Here is a 13,876-nt window from a genome sequence, read left to right as displayed (position 1 = left end):
TATTATCTCCTATGTGCTGAATTTATACATGAAGCTTTATTACAAGGTACGAGTGTATAGGAAAACCCATAGCACATATAAGGCTGGGCACCATCTGTGGCTTCAGGTTGCCTCTGGAGTCCTTATCCGGAACCCCAGGGACAAGGGGAAATGACTGTCACACAGCATTCACACTGACCAGAGCATGTGAGCTGTAGGGTCACGTACTAGCTGTGCCTCCAGAGTCACCATGTTCCACATTTTAGGTTTTATGCCAATTCTTCAAACAGATTGGACTCCCTCTTTGCCCACAGGTGACCAACAACAGAAGGGTGATTTTGTAAGGTAAAAAGCCTCTCTTCCTTCTTTTTGTATATTGGACAACATAATAGCATTCTATTTTAAGAAAGAGTGATCATCTTTGTTTTCATATGCAAGTTTTAAAATAAATCATTCCATCTGTGTCATCCCCAAGGGAATTAAAATTTGGTTGATTGCAAAGAGTTCTCATCACAAATAATATTTATCTTCCCCTTTGTCTTAATTTTTACTTAATTGTTGAAATCCTCCTTCCTTTGTCTCCAGATTTTTTTATTCATGTCTTATCTTCTTTAATACACATGAAGAATGTATACATAACATGTAAAACATCCCCCCAAATTATCAGCTCATGATTATACTCAGCTTATAGTACAGAGATCAAGTGTGCCCCATTGGCTGATTTTGTAAATAAAGTTTTATTGGAACACAGTTACATCCACTCATTTACTTGCTCTCTATGGCTGCTTTGGAGCTACACCAGTCAACTTGAATAGTTACCATGGAGATCTAATGGCCCACAAGACCTAAAGCATTTGCTGTCTGTTACTGTGCAGTAAGAACCTTGCCAGCCCCCGCCCTCGCCCAGAGCCAGCCCACAGCTAGAAGACTGCATTGCTCTTCTGTACAAGCTGTCTTCTGCACAGCCCGGAGTTCACCTGCTTGCTCATTCAAGAGCCACCGATGTCTGTGAAGAGATGTTCAAGCACTAGGCACTTAGATGAAGAAGGAGAGAGCCTGACCAATGGTCCACTCTGTGGAGGTGGCTGTGTGGTGGACGGGGAGCCTCCAGGAGCACACAGCACGGACGTGAGAAAAGCCTTAGAGGGACTGTGGACACTTTTAGCAACATGAAAAAAGTGCTGAGATGGCATGGAAGGGAGGTGGGTGGCCTGTGCTGTCAGGAGGGCTGATCAGCACCAGGTGTCTTGTCATAAGACCCCCTGCCCCAAGTTATAGGGACTCGGTGACATTGGGCACTGGACAGAGCACAGCAAGGGAAGCTATTCATCCAGCACCTAACTGGGCTTGGTGCCCCACAACAACCATCTGCTGCGTTCCCTCTTGGCTTACCCAGCAACCACTCCCAAAGCTCAGTGGTCTGTGCTCCATGGTGCAACTGGAGAAGCCAGCCCCACCTGTGAGCAGGAAGTGGCACCTGCCCGACAGGTAAGGATGGAGGCAGTGGGGAGTCTGCAGCTCCTCTGGCTTCTCAATCCACAGCTGCGGGTGAGATGGATGCCACAGACGTACCTGTCCCCAGGAGTAGTTGGAAGTGATGCTTCACCGAGCGAAGGTGCCACAAACGGCACTTTAAAATGTAATCTTTTTTTATTTTTTACACGCAAAATACTTACCCCTTAGGTAAGAATGAAAGCCGAACACTAAAAAAAAGAAAAAAAATTCTCACCAACCCAAACAACCAAGTAAGGTTAACGATTCAATGTGATTGATTTCTTTTTTAATCAAACAATAAAAATTCAGTTTGTGTACTGGACACTGTCTATGCTTTACATAAATTAGGCATCTATACATTAAAAATGTTAATAAAATTTTCCTTATACCTGGGGACCATGGCACATACCTGTAATCCCAGCTACTGGGGAGCCTGAGGCAGGAGGATCCCAAGTTCAAGGCCAGTCTGGGCAATTTAGCTTTGAGACTCTGTCTCAGGCAAATAAAAACTACAAAGAGCTGAGATGTGGCTCAGTGGCAGAGCACCCCAGGTCCAATCCCCAGGACCAAACAAAACAAAATGATTTTAAAATGACTTTTTATTTGATTTTAAATACTTGATTTAAAATGACTTACTTGATTTTAAAATGACTTTTTATTTCTATATCTTTGCATTTAAATATTTAAATGATTGCACACTGACTTAAGCAAAGGACTGTAGAAGAAAAGTCAAATTTTCACTTATTAAAATAAAAAAATGCTTCATTTGGAGGGAGCAACACACAGGGTAATCTTTTATTCAACAAATATAAATTGACATTTTATTCAATTATGAAAGATTGTTAGTATGGTTGGAAAGCTTTACAATAAATATTATTGTGGAGACTCTCAAAGCTGGCGAGGGTTTGATCTATCACTTACGGTGTCAGACCATATATTCTATTTTAGCTTGAAAAGCTATATTTATATGCTTAGATATAAACACTGCTGGATTTTTTTTCTTAAAGAAGAAAATTGATGGATCTGTGGGCTCTTTCTCCATTAGAGGATGGGAGGGGGGGTTGGGGGTTGTACTTTGTGGTGAAAGCAGAAATGTGTGTTTGAAGACATATGTATCTAAATAGTTCTGAATATTTTTAAAAACCTAAATGAAAACAGAAAATCCACACCTAAATTTCCTCGTCTTTTTACATGTAGCCAAGACATTCAGTGCCATGAGTTTATGAAAAGTTACATCATTTCTTCCCCTTCCTTGTGTAGCTAAGCTTCTTGTTTACTTGGAATATCACAGTCCTTTCTTACAAAAATTAATTTCAAATCAGAAAGGCAGGATAATAACTACTTTCAGCACAAAAATGCACCAGAAAGAAACTGCAGCTTAAGCACAGATAGCATATAATTAAGAATGAGAAAAATCAAAGTATTCTTGAACACACATTGCTTTAATTTTTCTCCTGATGGACTTTCAGATTATCTTTAAAAGATCTATTAAAAATCCTCCTCTTGAAAAGATCTATTAAAACCACAGACACTTGGAGATACAGGAGAGGGGAAAAAAAATGGGTCATCTTATAAAATTGATTATGTGAGCTCTTCCCATTCAGTGCCTATGTCAGCAACAAGGAAAAACAATCCCCAGATAAATTCTGCAGAGACTTTCTTCTGGAGAAAAACCGGGGTCTTTTTTGTACATTATGAAGCCAAGGGGTGTCGGGGGGAGCAGTTAAGCTTCATCCATGAGCATAAACAGCAGGCTGGTTTTTCTGAAAAGAGAGCCAACCCCAAAATAGCCCAGAAAAAAAAATTATAATTAAAAAAATGGTATATGTTTTTTTTCCCATCTAAATCTGGAATTCTGACTATCTTATTTTAAACAAGCCAGAGATTGCAAGCTTCAATCTGTTTGGATAGAAAAGAATTTATATAAATGTTTTGTTCAAGCCCAAAAGGGAAAGAGAGTTTAAATATACAGTGTGTGGAAGAAGCATGTCCAACTTCAAAACAGCCCAGTGCACAGAAGAGTGAAGACAATCAACCTTCTGTTAGCCATTCTCAGCAGTCCTAAAGCTTAAATATCTTGCAATTTGCAACGTTGTTTCAATGACCCCAAACAGTAAGAGATTAAGCAAAATTTCATAACTGTCCTGCTCTCCTCTGGCTGCTCCTGGAGGGGGTGGGGCAGGCAGCAGGGCGAGTATCAGAAGGTCAAAGAACAAATGGAAACAAAATTTGTATTTTGCACTCTTTCTTTGCACTTGAGAAAGAAAAACGAGGCAGATAAATCTGTATAATGCTAAACCAAATCTCTTTAATTCCAGTCAGCTCCTATCATTCAGTCTCTGAGTCTGTGTGTGGAAAAATTCATGCTAATTCCCCCTAGCAACAGCCTCAGCCTATCAGGAGACTTTATGTCCCATGCAGCTGCCAGCCAGAGAGAATAACTTAAAGTAGGTCAGGCCTGTATTTCTAAAAATGCTACGGTCTAGTAACCCCACTGTCCCGTCTGTCTGCCCTGCCCCATAATAACCTCAATTGCTTGGTGACACAATGACATACGATCCCGTTAGAGTGCAATCACATCATGCTACATTATTCTGCTGCGGGCGTGACTGTGGGTGAAGGACCCTCGGAGGGACAGCATTAATCAGGCAGGCATTCACGTCCACCAGCTCTTCACTCTGGAAATGGGGACTGCATTAATGACCAGCTGTTTGAACTAACACAAACAAAATAATGTCTTCCACCCTGTTGGGTGTGCGGAACACACTATTTTGATCTGGCAGGTTCCACTTCTTGACTAAATCGAAGATGTAAATTAAGTGGGCTCAGAAATGTCAGCTTTGGCAACCTCAGAGTGCGTATATTTAAATTATATTACATGTGATTCAAAAAGCTATTGATTTAATACACACGGCTCCGCCTGCCGACAATTTCCCCTAATCCACATTTGAAAAGGAAAATGCGTACGTGGGCAATGCCATACCTATAGCGTGTTACCCAGGAAGCCGAAGGCACAGGACTGAACTAAAATTGACTTCTCTTCGGGCACAGAAACAAAGCAGGTCAGGAGTAATTGTGCAGCGTGAATACAAATACAGATACAGAGTGAGCGCCGTGGAGGGGCGCCGAAAACAAATAAGAGTGAGCCTTCCAAGCCTGCCGGCCAATCAGCTCCTCCCATTGTCTCTTTGTGGCGCTGCCCTAGCACCAAAGTCTCTGAGCACGGGAGCCAGGGAGGGGACCGAATGAGGCCCTGGAATCTCAGCCATGTGGGACCCTGATGTCCCACAGGATTACCTACACACTGCTGTCTAAGCTCCTTCCAAGGCTTAAATGAGAACTATCAGCAAAGCACAGAACCCAGTCATTTTTGAATTCGGAAAATGAGACCGTTTGCTTAAATGTCACTTTTTCCTTCTCTCCATCGAAATGCACAAAAGTAAACAAGATGATGTGTGGATGCAGAGAGCCAAGGCCGGCAGTGCAGCCTTGGGGAAATGTGTGGACGGAGTTCACAGAATGAATCTGCATTTGTAAGGGTTCACTGTTTTGTTCAGCGAACATAATGAACATATTCTACGCCCCACCCCTCCACACACAGATTGGTCATCCAGACTTCAGTTATGCAGAATTCAGCAAGTCTTCGACATGTAATCCATCCATATTTGATTTACAAACATCGAAAATTCCGAATCCATCTGCCCTTGTTTGAACTGTGTGTGATAGCTTAGTTATGACTATCTCCTGCACTTTGGGGCACACATCACATAGTTATTCTTGGAGAGATACAGTCACTGACGCAACCATGAACCGCTAATTACAAGCTGCTGACATTCTGCTTGTCTGTGCAGCTTTGAAGTTCTGCTTTTCTCCTCTGGGCTTGCTCAGTTTCATTCTGCTTCCTTCGCCCCTTCCCCAGCCCCAGCCCTGACTCCCTCTTCCCTTCTTTGCTCTTTAATGCCCTCTGGATTCGCTCTAGGACTCTGGAGAAAGGGGTAAGACTTGCTTCTCCTTTCCCTGCCCACTCTCCCTACACACAGATCTGCAGCTTGGAGCACAGTAATAAGATCCTCGCCAGCCCCGCCCGCAGGAATGCATCAACAGCTGGCCAAACATAATCCAAGGCACAGAGCTGCCTTTGTAGAATTAGTAACAAACAGGGCAAGGGCCAGACTGGCGTCCCAGAAGAGCTGCCCATGACAACTGGGAAAGCTCCTCACCCCGGGTTGGAGCTGGCTCTACCACTCGCCCTCTAAATCCACACGCCTCAAACGCCTACCCCCAGCCTGGCAGGCAGAGGCTGCCTGGAGGACCCTGGCCTCTCCGAAAGGCAAGTCAGATGCAAGTGTCCTCCATATCCACAGTGCCCCAGCTCTGGCTCTGCCTGCTGGCACGGCACACACCCTGTGGGACAGGCACAGCCCAGGCGTCTGCGCCTGCATCTAGCCATCTAGCTGTGAGCCTGAAGACCACCTCTCCTCCTCAGAGAAGGATCTCTTTTTTTGATTTTAGGCGGATCCTGGCATTCTAAAGCATGTAAATATAACACCGTATCCATCTCCACCGAGCATTTAGCATCTGAAGCCTGTGGTGGCCAGCTGGTCTCAAAGTCATCTGGGATACATTTATTTTGATTAAATTGATCACATTTCTATTTACGGGATAGAATTTTTCACCATACTGAATACAGCTGTGTTTACAGGGATCTGTAGAAGAAGAAAACAAAAACCCACAATCAGTCCTAGCCCAGCACACAGCATTCAGAACTTCAAGGAGTTAAAACCGAGGGGGCTTGCTTTTATATTAAAACGAAAATTCTGCCAGCAGCTGCTCTGGCCATGCTTTCTGGCTAGTCAGGAAATGGGTGTTGAGCTGGAGCTGAAAACACAAGCCGCAATCAAGCCCGATCCAGCGGGGTGACAGACTTCCTGTGCAAAATGGTCAGCAATCCCCCTTGTCTCTGCACGCGTGCACATGCATTTCGATCATGCTGCATGGCTGCTGTCTTCTCTGGGGACACTGTATAGTCACCGAGCCCATCAGTTGCTTCCTTGACAGCACCGGGGACATCCAGGCTACAATTTACAGTTCCTCCATCCATGTGCGGGGTTATAAATTACGCCATCCTCCCTAGGATGAGAGCGCAGAGCCAGCGGCAGACAATCACGGCTTTCGGCATCTCCCTCTCTCCGTGCATCTCCTGACTCTGCCCTTCTCCAGCTCTGTCTCGCCAGGCAGACACATCAGATGCCTTGTTTATCCGTCTTCAGCTCCACTCTCAGGTGAAATGCCACCGCATCTCGGCCTGGGCTGTGCCCCCAGACCCAATCCCTGAGAGCAGCCCGGCTGGGTGCTAGAGCTGCTGCGCCCTCGCCCCACAGAGCGTCCTGGGCGTTGGACGTATAATATTCCTAACTCCCCTTCCCAGTCCTTGGCATCCTCTCTAGCCACCTGCCCGGGTCTTCTGCAGCTTCACCCTGTCCTCCAAGTCCCCTCATCCAACTGCGAGGAGACCCTGGCCAGCACTACGCCAGCAGGTCCTTCTTCTGCAGGACGCAGACACGCCATTCCGGTCCGTGTGCACCATGGCGAAGCCCAGGCGGGTGACAGCAGCAGAGCGCAGGTAACCAGGGTAAGCGTGGCGTGCCATGGCGATGCAGCCCTGGAGCTGGGAGGAAAGATGGTCTGGCTTCAGAATAAAAAAAAAAAAAAAAAAAAAAAGGAGGAAGAATTAAAAAAAAAATACACACACAAAACAGCGCAGCTCTGCGCCTGTGGGGGTGGAGAAAAACAGACACAAACCATTTGAAAAAGCAGAGTTAAAATCAAATCTCAAAACAAAACAAAGCAAAAAGAGGAGTACAGAGATCAGAACACTTCATGCGACTTTTATTTCTGACGTTTCTCGGTTTATTGGCCTCCCCGCCCCCTCCCGAGTCTCCCCTGTCCCTGAACACTCCCGTCTGTCCACGAGTACCGAGTCACAAATGCTGTTGCTCCAAAGTGCCGCAGACCCAGCATCACATGAGAAGCCACATGACGGACTGGAGTCGCTGCCGATGTGGTCAACTGTTTCGGGAGGGGGGAGAGTGGGAGGGAGAGAAACCTCAAGTGAGACATGCCCCTCTCACGCTGCCAGGAAGACGTTTCCTTAAAAGAACAATGGGAAGCTGCATCACTGGAGCAATGCTTGAGCAAACATATACTTCTACATATGCACACGTCTGTAGAGACCATGGCACTTGAAGCCATCCGAGGATGCTGTACCACCGGCTCTAGCTGGATGGCAGCAATATTATTTCCAGCGTGTATTCATCGGAGCCGATTCCACGTTAGTGGATTCCTGAAAAGCACACACCGTGTCTTCATAGCATGATCAGGCTTGGAAAACCAATTCTATTATCTCTCCTTGCAATCTGTATCTGAACCTGCATTCTGAATAATTTATTTTTAGACTAATAAGATGCTTGCCAAGACTGCTCCCTTTCTTCAGCAAGCAGTGCAGGCAATGTTCACCCAAGTGGGAAAACCATGTCCCTTTGTAGGGAGAGGAGAGTTGACAGTTTTCATCGTTTAAAAAAATAAGTAAATCGGAATTTCTTATTTAAAGGCGTACAAACACATGGCAATAGAGTTCCCTGACAAACAATCATTAAAAACGAGCAAAATATTTCTGCTTCATTGAATTGACGTGTCTCTCATCTGCAGCTTGGTATCTCAGGCTGGCAAGTGGGGTGATATCTCTAACCCAGTACGTGGCTGCAGCCAGAGCTCTCCAGCCACGTGGATACCACCACTTCTCAGTAGAATGAGGGCCCACAGCGGCTTTCAGGAGTACCGTCTGCCAAGTCCGTTTCCTGGTTACAGTGAAGCCTGGAGGAGAGAGATGGCCTCAGGGTCTCCAGATCCTGTCACCCTGGAGTCAAGGAAGCTGCCTCTTTGGGACGTCATTCTCAAGATTCGGGAATGTCGCCCTTTCAGAAAAAGAGTGAACTGGAAGGGGAGACTCCCGAAGCAGGTGGGTGACTGTCTGCCACTCGTCTTCTCTGACTCTGCAGTGACCCAGGCGTTGACCATCGGCTCCTCTGCAATGATTTATCAGCCTCCCACTGAGTGTGGCAGGGACTGTCCCCGACACTGAGGATCCAGGTGAAGCAAGACGGGCATGTTCTAGGCCGTCTTAGAGCTCAAGGTCTAGAAATGGCACCCATCTTTTCTTTTCCTTCGAAGACTACCTCCTCCCAGTTTGCATGCTCCGGAGGTGACCGTGGAAGATGCCCGGCCACCTCTCCACTTTCCTCTCCAACGTCCTCCATCTCCCAGGTCCTGTGGCTGCTTTCTTTACCGACCACCCTTGACTAACCCTAACCCTAACCCTCTCCTGGCCACTCCCCAGAGTGAAGGCTCCACCCTTGGCCCTCGCACTCCGCCTCCTCTCTGGTCTCCCCCTTTCTGTTCCCGGCGACTGGGCCGCCTGCCCCCAGTGACTCCTCCACCACCACGCTCATGAAGTCGGAGCCTTGGTCCAGAGGGTACCCACACCTTCGTCCAGCCCCGAGGACGGCCCTTATCTCTTCACATTCATGTGCTCTCAGTCAAGACCCCACCACCTGATGGGACACAGCTACTCAGACAGCGTGGGCCCTTCCTGGGCCTCTGCATACACCCCTCCTTGAGTCAGAAACAAAATGTGGCTTATTTTTAATATTCAGGCATAAATCACCCTGATGGGAAATGATGACACAGGAAGTACCACCTTGCCCGTAGGAGACACATCCCGTGCCGCAGGTGTGCCCCGCTGCCGTGGGCACTGACCGTGGGCTGGCCTCGCCCTCCCTGAGGCGTATTTTCCATACAAATAACAAACAGGTCTAACTCTGCTGTCTGTGGTTGGATAAGAAGTGCCGTTGAAAGACTGGAAAGGGACGAATCACTTGTACCTGAACCTCCCGAAAGGTCCCCAAGGGCTCCCAGATTTTCCATGAGCGATGAAGGCTCCGGCAGCAGGAAGGGGTTCCAGGTTCACAAGGGTGGTAGCTAAGATGAGCACTTTACGTGCCAGAGCCGATTCTGAGCACCTCGGAGATACTGACCCACTTAACCTCAACAACCCTATGAGGAAAACACTTTTTAAAATGTTATTTTCAATGATATATAAGAGAACTTAAAAAGTGGCCCTAAACCACCCGCGAGTAAGTGGTGAGGCGCACGTGTGCCCTAAGCCACGACCGTGACCAGCATGCTTTGCTGCCCTGAGCGGAGCAGGAGAATGGGAAGCAACCAGAGGGGTGAGAAGACACAGACACCTGGCGGGATCTGCTTGGTGTAAGCAGGGCCTCAGTTGTGAAGGAGTGGACCTGGCGCAGGGACTCAGTCCACCCTCCCACGCTACTGGGAATGGTGACCAAATGGCAGGCTAATGAATCTGGAAGCTGTGCCCAAGACTGACGGGAGAGGAGGGCGTGAGTCCGAGGGTGGGCAGCTGGGCGGCTTCCGCAGTGGCCTGACTACAGGGAGGCCACCTGCGCTCTGGGAGCAGCAGAAGGAAGCGGAGCGGATCCTGGAGCCTCTGTGAAGGAAGCTACGGCATAGCTGAGCTTTCTGGGGCAGCGGGGAGAGGAGGGTGGACAGTCCACTCCCTGGCTTTCGAGGTCTGGGTAGTTAAAGCAAGTCACTCCTTGAGCTTAGGAGTTTCTCATTAATCTGTTTCCCCTGCAGCCACCAAAAAGCTCGATGACCTTTTTAAAATAGTGAATAAATACATGAAACCAACGACAAAATCAGAAGTGACATTCCACATCGGAAGTGATGTTCCATGTCAGGGAAAACTCACCTGTGAATCTGGTATTTCCCTGGACAGCCAAGCGGTTTTGGTGGCTGGCATCCATGTGGCTTTCCACACACAGGAACAGACTTGGTTGCTTCTCCACCTTTCCCAGGTTCTGGCTGCCTCCTGCCCACCCCCACCGCGCACCTGGGCTGCTGCCCTTCAGGCTGCTCTGGGCCAGGCTGAGCCCACACCACCTGCTGTGTCGTCAGCCCATCCTGGTCTAGTCTCTGATGGGCAAGCTGCCCTTATCAAGGTGATAAAATAAGTGTGCCAACAACTTTAGCTTCTTTTATTTGTTTAAATAGCAAAGGGAGAAACCACAGAAGTTTCTCAGCCTTCTCACAAGAGCTCAGCTAACCAGAATACTAAATTAACAAGTGCACCTCGTTTCTTGGCCAGTTAATGAAGGTTAATATGACATACTGCCTCTGGCTCTCAAAGTAAAAAGGGGTGTTATTGCCTCATATTATAGCTGGGGGGAAAAAGTGTTAATAATCTTTCTCATCAGCAGTAAAGAATTGAGCTTTTAATACCCAGATATACTTTAGTAAAAGGGTAGTATATCATCTTCAAGCAGAGTTCCAAGAGCAATGTTAGATAACTAGGGCATTCGAGAGTCTGCTTACATTAGAGAAAGAAATTTTACAAAGAAATTTTATAAATGCAACCCAAGTCAGTTTTGGGGGGTATTTTTTTTTTCCTTTATCATATCACTTTAGATATTTCTAATCATCTCTAAACATTAAGAAGAAAACTCGGATCTTGGAAAAAACTGGCTTTGAATAGGTGGTTAAACGTGTGAACGGTCGTCGTTTCATTCAGCGACATGCATATGAATGTGTTAGGTGGACCCGCTGATCCAAGAGGGAGCCTAGAACGTCCTGGCAGGGGCCGAGGTGCTGAGGCCCTGCTAGGCCCAGAGAGCCTATGGTGTGGCGGCCTGGGAAGGTGCGTCCCCTCCCTGACCCCCGGTGCTATTACATTAAGTGATAACAAGAGAGTGGTAAAAAGTGGGTCTGTCCAGGGGCCAGGCCAACCCACTGAGTCACTCTGAATCCCACCATGAAAGGAACAGCCTGGATGGTAGGACGCCCAACACAGAGGCTCTCAGATCCTTTAAGAGAATAAATGCTGGGCTTTATCCCGCAATCCTGGGACAGGAGGAGCTGGGGGCATATTTGGAAGGTGGCTAGAGGATTTAAAAGTGCCGCCCATGTTTTCTGAGCTCCCCGCAATGGATGCTGCACCGAGAGCAGCTCTTCACAAAGCAGATGGCCCAAGTGGCTGATTGCTGGCTGCCGGCAGAGGACCACTTCCCCTCCCTCTGCTCGCCAGCGTTATTACCCTGCTGCATTTTACAGGGGCCAAATGGCAAGTCGAAGGGAGCAGGCCTGTTTGTTCACCTGTGAGGGGTTTGACCTTCGACTTTACAGAGCACCGTCAGGAAGTCGGTTTTTCCATACTCTTTACAGTAAACAAAGACAGTGTGGCTGGGCTCCAAATGTTACAGAAGGTCAGGGACCAAACTGCCTCAAAGACAAAGAGCGCTTCCAGAAATTGAAACACAGAATAGATGTGAGCGCCATCGACATTCCAAACTGCGCTCCTGTTCATTCTCGGCATTGGCTTCAAACAATGTGACACAGGGCCAGGCTGGGGACACATAATAGAAATAGAATCACGAGGCCCCAGGTGCTGGAACGCACCTAAAGGTCACGCCGCCCAGCCGCAGTCTGCACTGTGCCTGCTGCCCTTTAGGAGATCTCTGTGCAGCCCCCAGGCTCCGAGGGACATTGCTGTGCTGCCCGTGCAGGCCCAAGGGAGAAGCCACCTGTGAATGCAGCAGCCCGGGTGCCACACGGGTCAGCCCCTGGCAGGGGCGCTGGGGGTGTCCACTGTCCGCAGCTTAGAAGATTGGGGCTCGGGTCTAATGCTGTCTGCACCGCAGCCCCCAGAGGGCAGAGGGCCTCTGTCGCTGCCCACTCAGCCCTCCTCCTCTACCCAAGACCCCTGCGGTCACTCCAGCCGTCACCTTCGGTCTGTTCGACCTTGCTTTTCCCAGCCAGGGAACACATTCCGGTTTATCAATGGAGCCTTGGCTGATGTGTCACGGGAGGCAGAACACAGGTCCCACGGTGTGGCCACACGGCAAAGTGGTCCCCTGTCTGCCCTCCCTCCACGAGCACAGGCCCACGAGCGCAGCTGACCCGCCTTTGCGGCGTCGTTCTGGGCCTCTCGCTGGGCCTGGGTTCACACGTTCCACCTACATGGTGACGCTGCCGCCCTCAGACTACGCCTCCGCTCCCTGGTCGACCTGGGTCTTGGTCACCACGTGAGTGGCATTATAAAGTGTCCAGAAAGGAAACACGGAGTAGTCAACTACCCTTGAAGGAGACGGCACATCGTCCCCATGGGAAGACGTGACTGGAGGACATGACCCAAGGACCCGAGTTCCTAGAAGCAGAGGCCACACCTCTGCTTGCCTGTAGCGGGGCAGCACTGCATGGGACAACATGGATCTGAGGCCATGGGCCAGCCTGGCCGGGAGGAAAGTCACCGGACGAGAAGTCAGGAGCTCTGGGTTCTGTGGTCCGCTCTGTCGTGAACTGCTGGATCACAGCAGGGAATTTCTCTTTTTCGAAGCCTCAAAGCGGGAACCTCAGCAACAAGCCCTCGACCCTGCCCCAGCCCACAGCAGGCTAACAGCTCATGTCTGAGAACTTTAATTAAAATTTAAAAATCTATTCTTTCATACAACAGGATAAATAAAATATTGGCTAAAGTTTCCTGTAGACTTTCATTGAGATTAGCTTAAGTTTTACATGAAATTGTGTCTCCAAACAAGTAAGTAAATGGCAACCTCACAAATCCAAAGACAGGTATGTCCAGCAAGGTTTTGTTCTGAATTTGCCAACGAGGTAAATCAGGTAAGTCTGACAAGGCTCCTGGAACCTCTACTCTGGTAAAATAACGGTTTGAATAGGTGAACCAATTACTGAGCTTCTTGCGGTAAGGAATAAATGTCATAATGTGATATCATCACTTTCCTGTAATTCAGATGTCTTTAATTAACTACACAGGGAGAACCTTTAGGTTGAAAGATCTGGTTTCACATTTTTACCTACGGCTGTGACATCAGACCCGCCTGATGTCCATCAGCAGTGCTCACCATGGGGACGCTATTCCCGCGCCCAGGCAGAGGGGAGGGAGTGAAGGCCTGTGGTCAGGACGAGCGAGTGGCAGCTCACCCACCGTCTTGCTGAGGAGCAACACTGGCTGAACCATGAGATCCTAAGACACATCTGAACCTCGGAACGTTAACCTGACAGTGTAACAGTTGATCTTTTCACTGTTACTAGATTATGCAATTTTTCTTAGATCAAAAGAACTAAAAATAAAAATTGGAGAGGTGAGGGTCACATTCTCAAAACCCAGGCCCCACTTTGGCCCAGGCTGACTGTCTGCACACTCCTTCCCTGTTCTGGTTCAGCACTGTCCCCTGGAGAACAAGCCATCTCTGGGTGCATAGGTTCTAGCTAATAGTTTCTGGTTATGTGTCAGCGAGGTGGCATA

This window comes from Sciurus vulgaris, assembly GCF_902686455.1.
Source record: "Sciurus vulgaris genome assembly, chromosome: 7".
NCBI lineage: Eukaryota > Metazoa > Chordata > Mammalia > Rodentia > Sciuridae > Sciurus > Sciurus vulgaris.
This window is presented reverse-complemented; position numbering follows the sequence as displayed.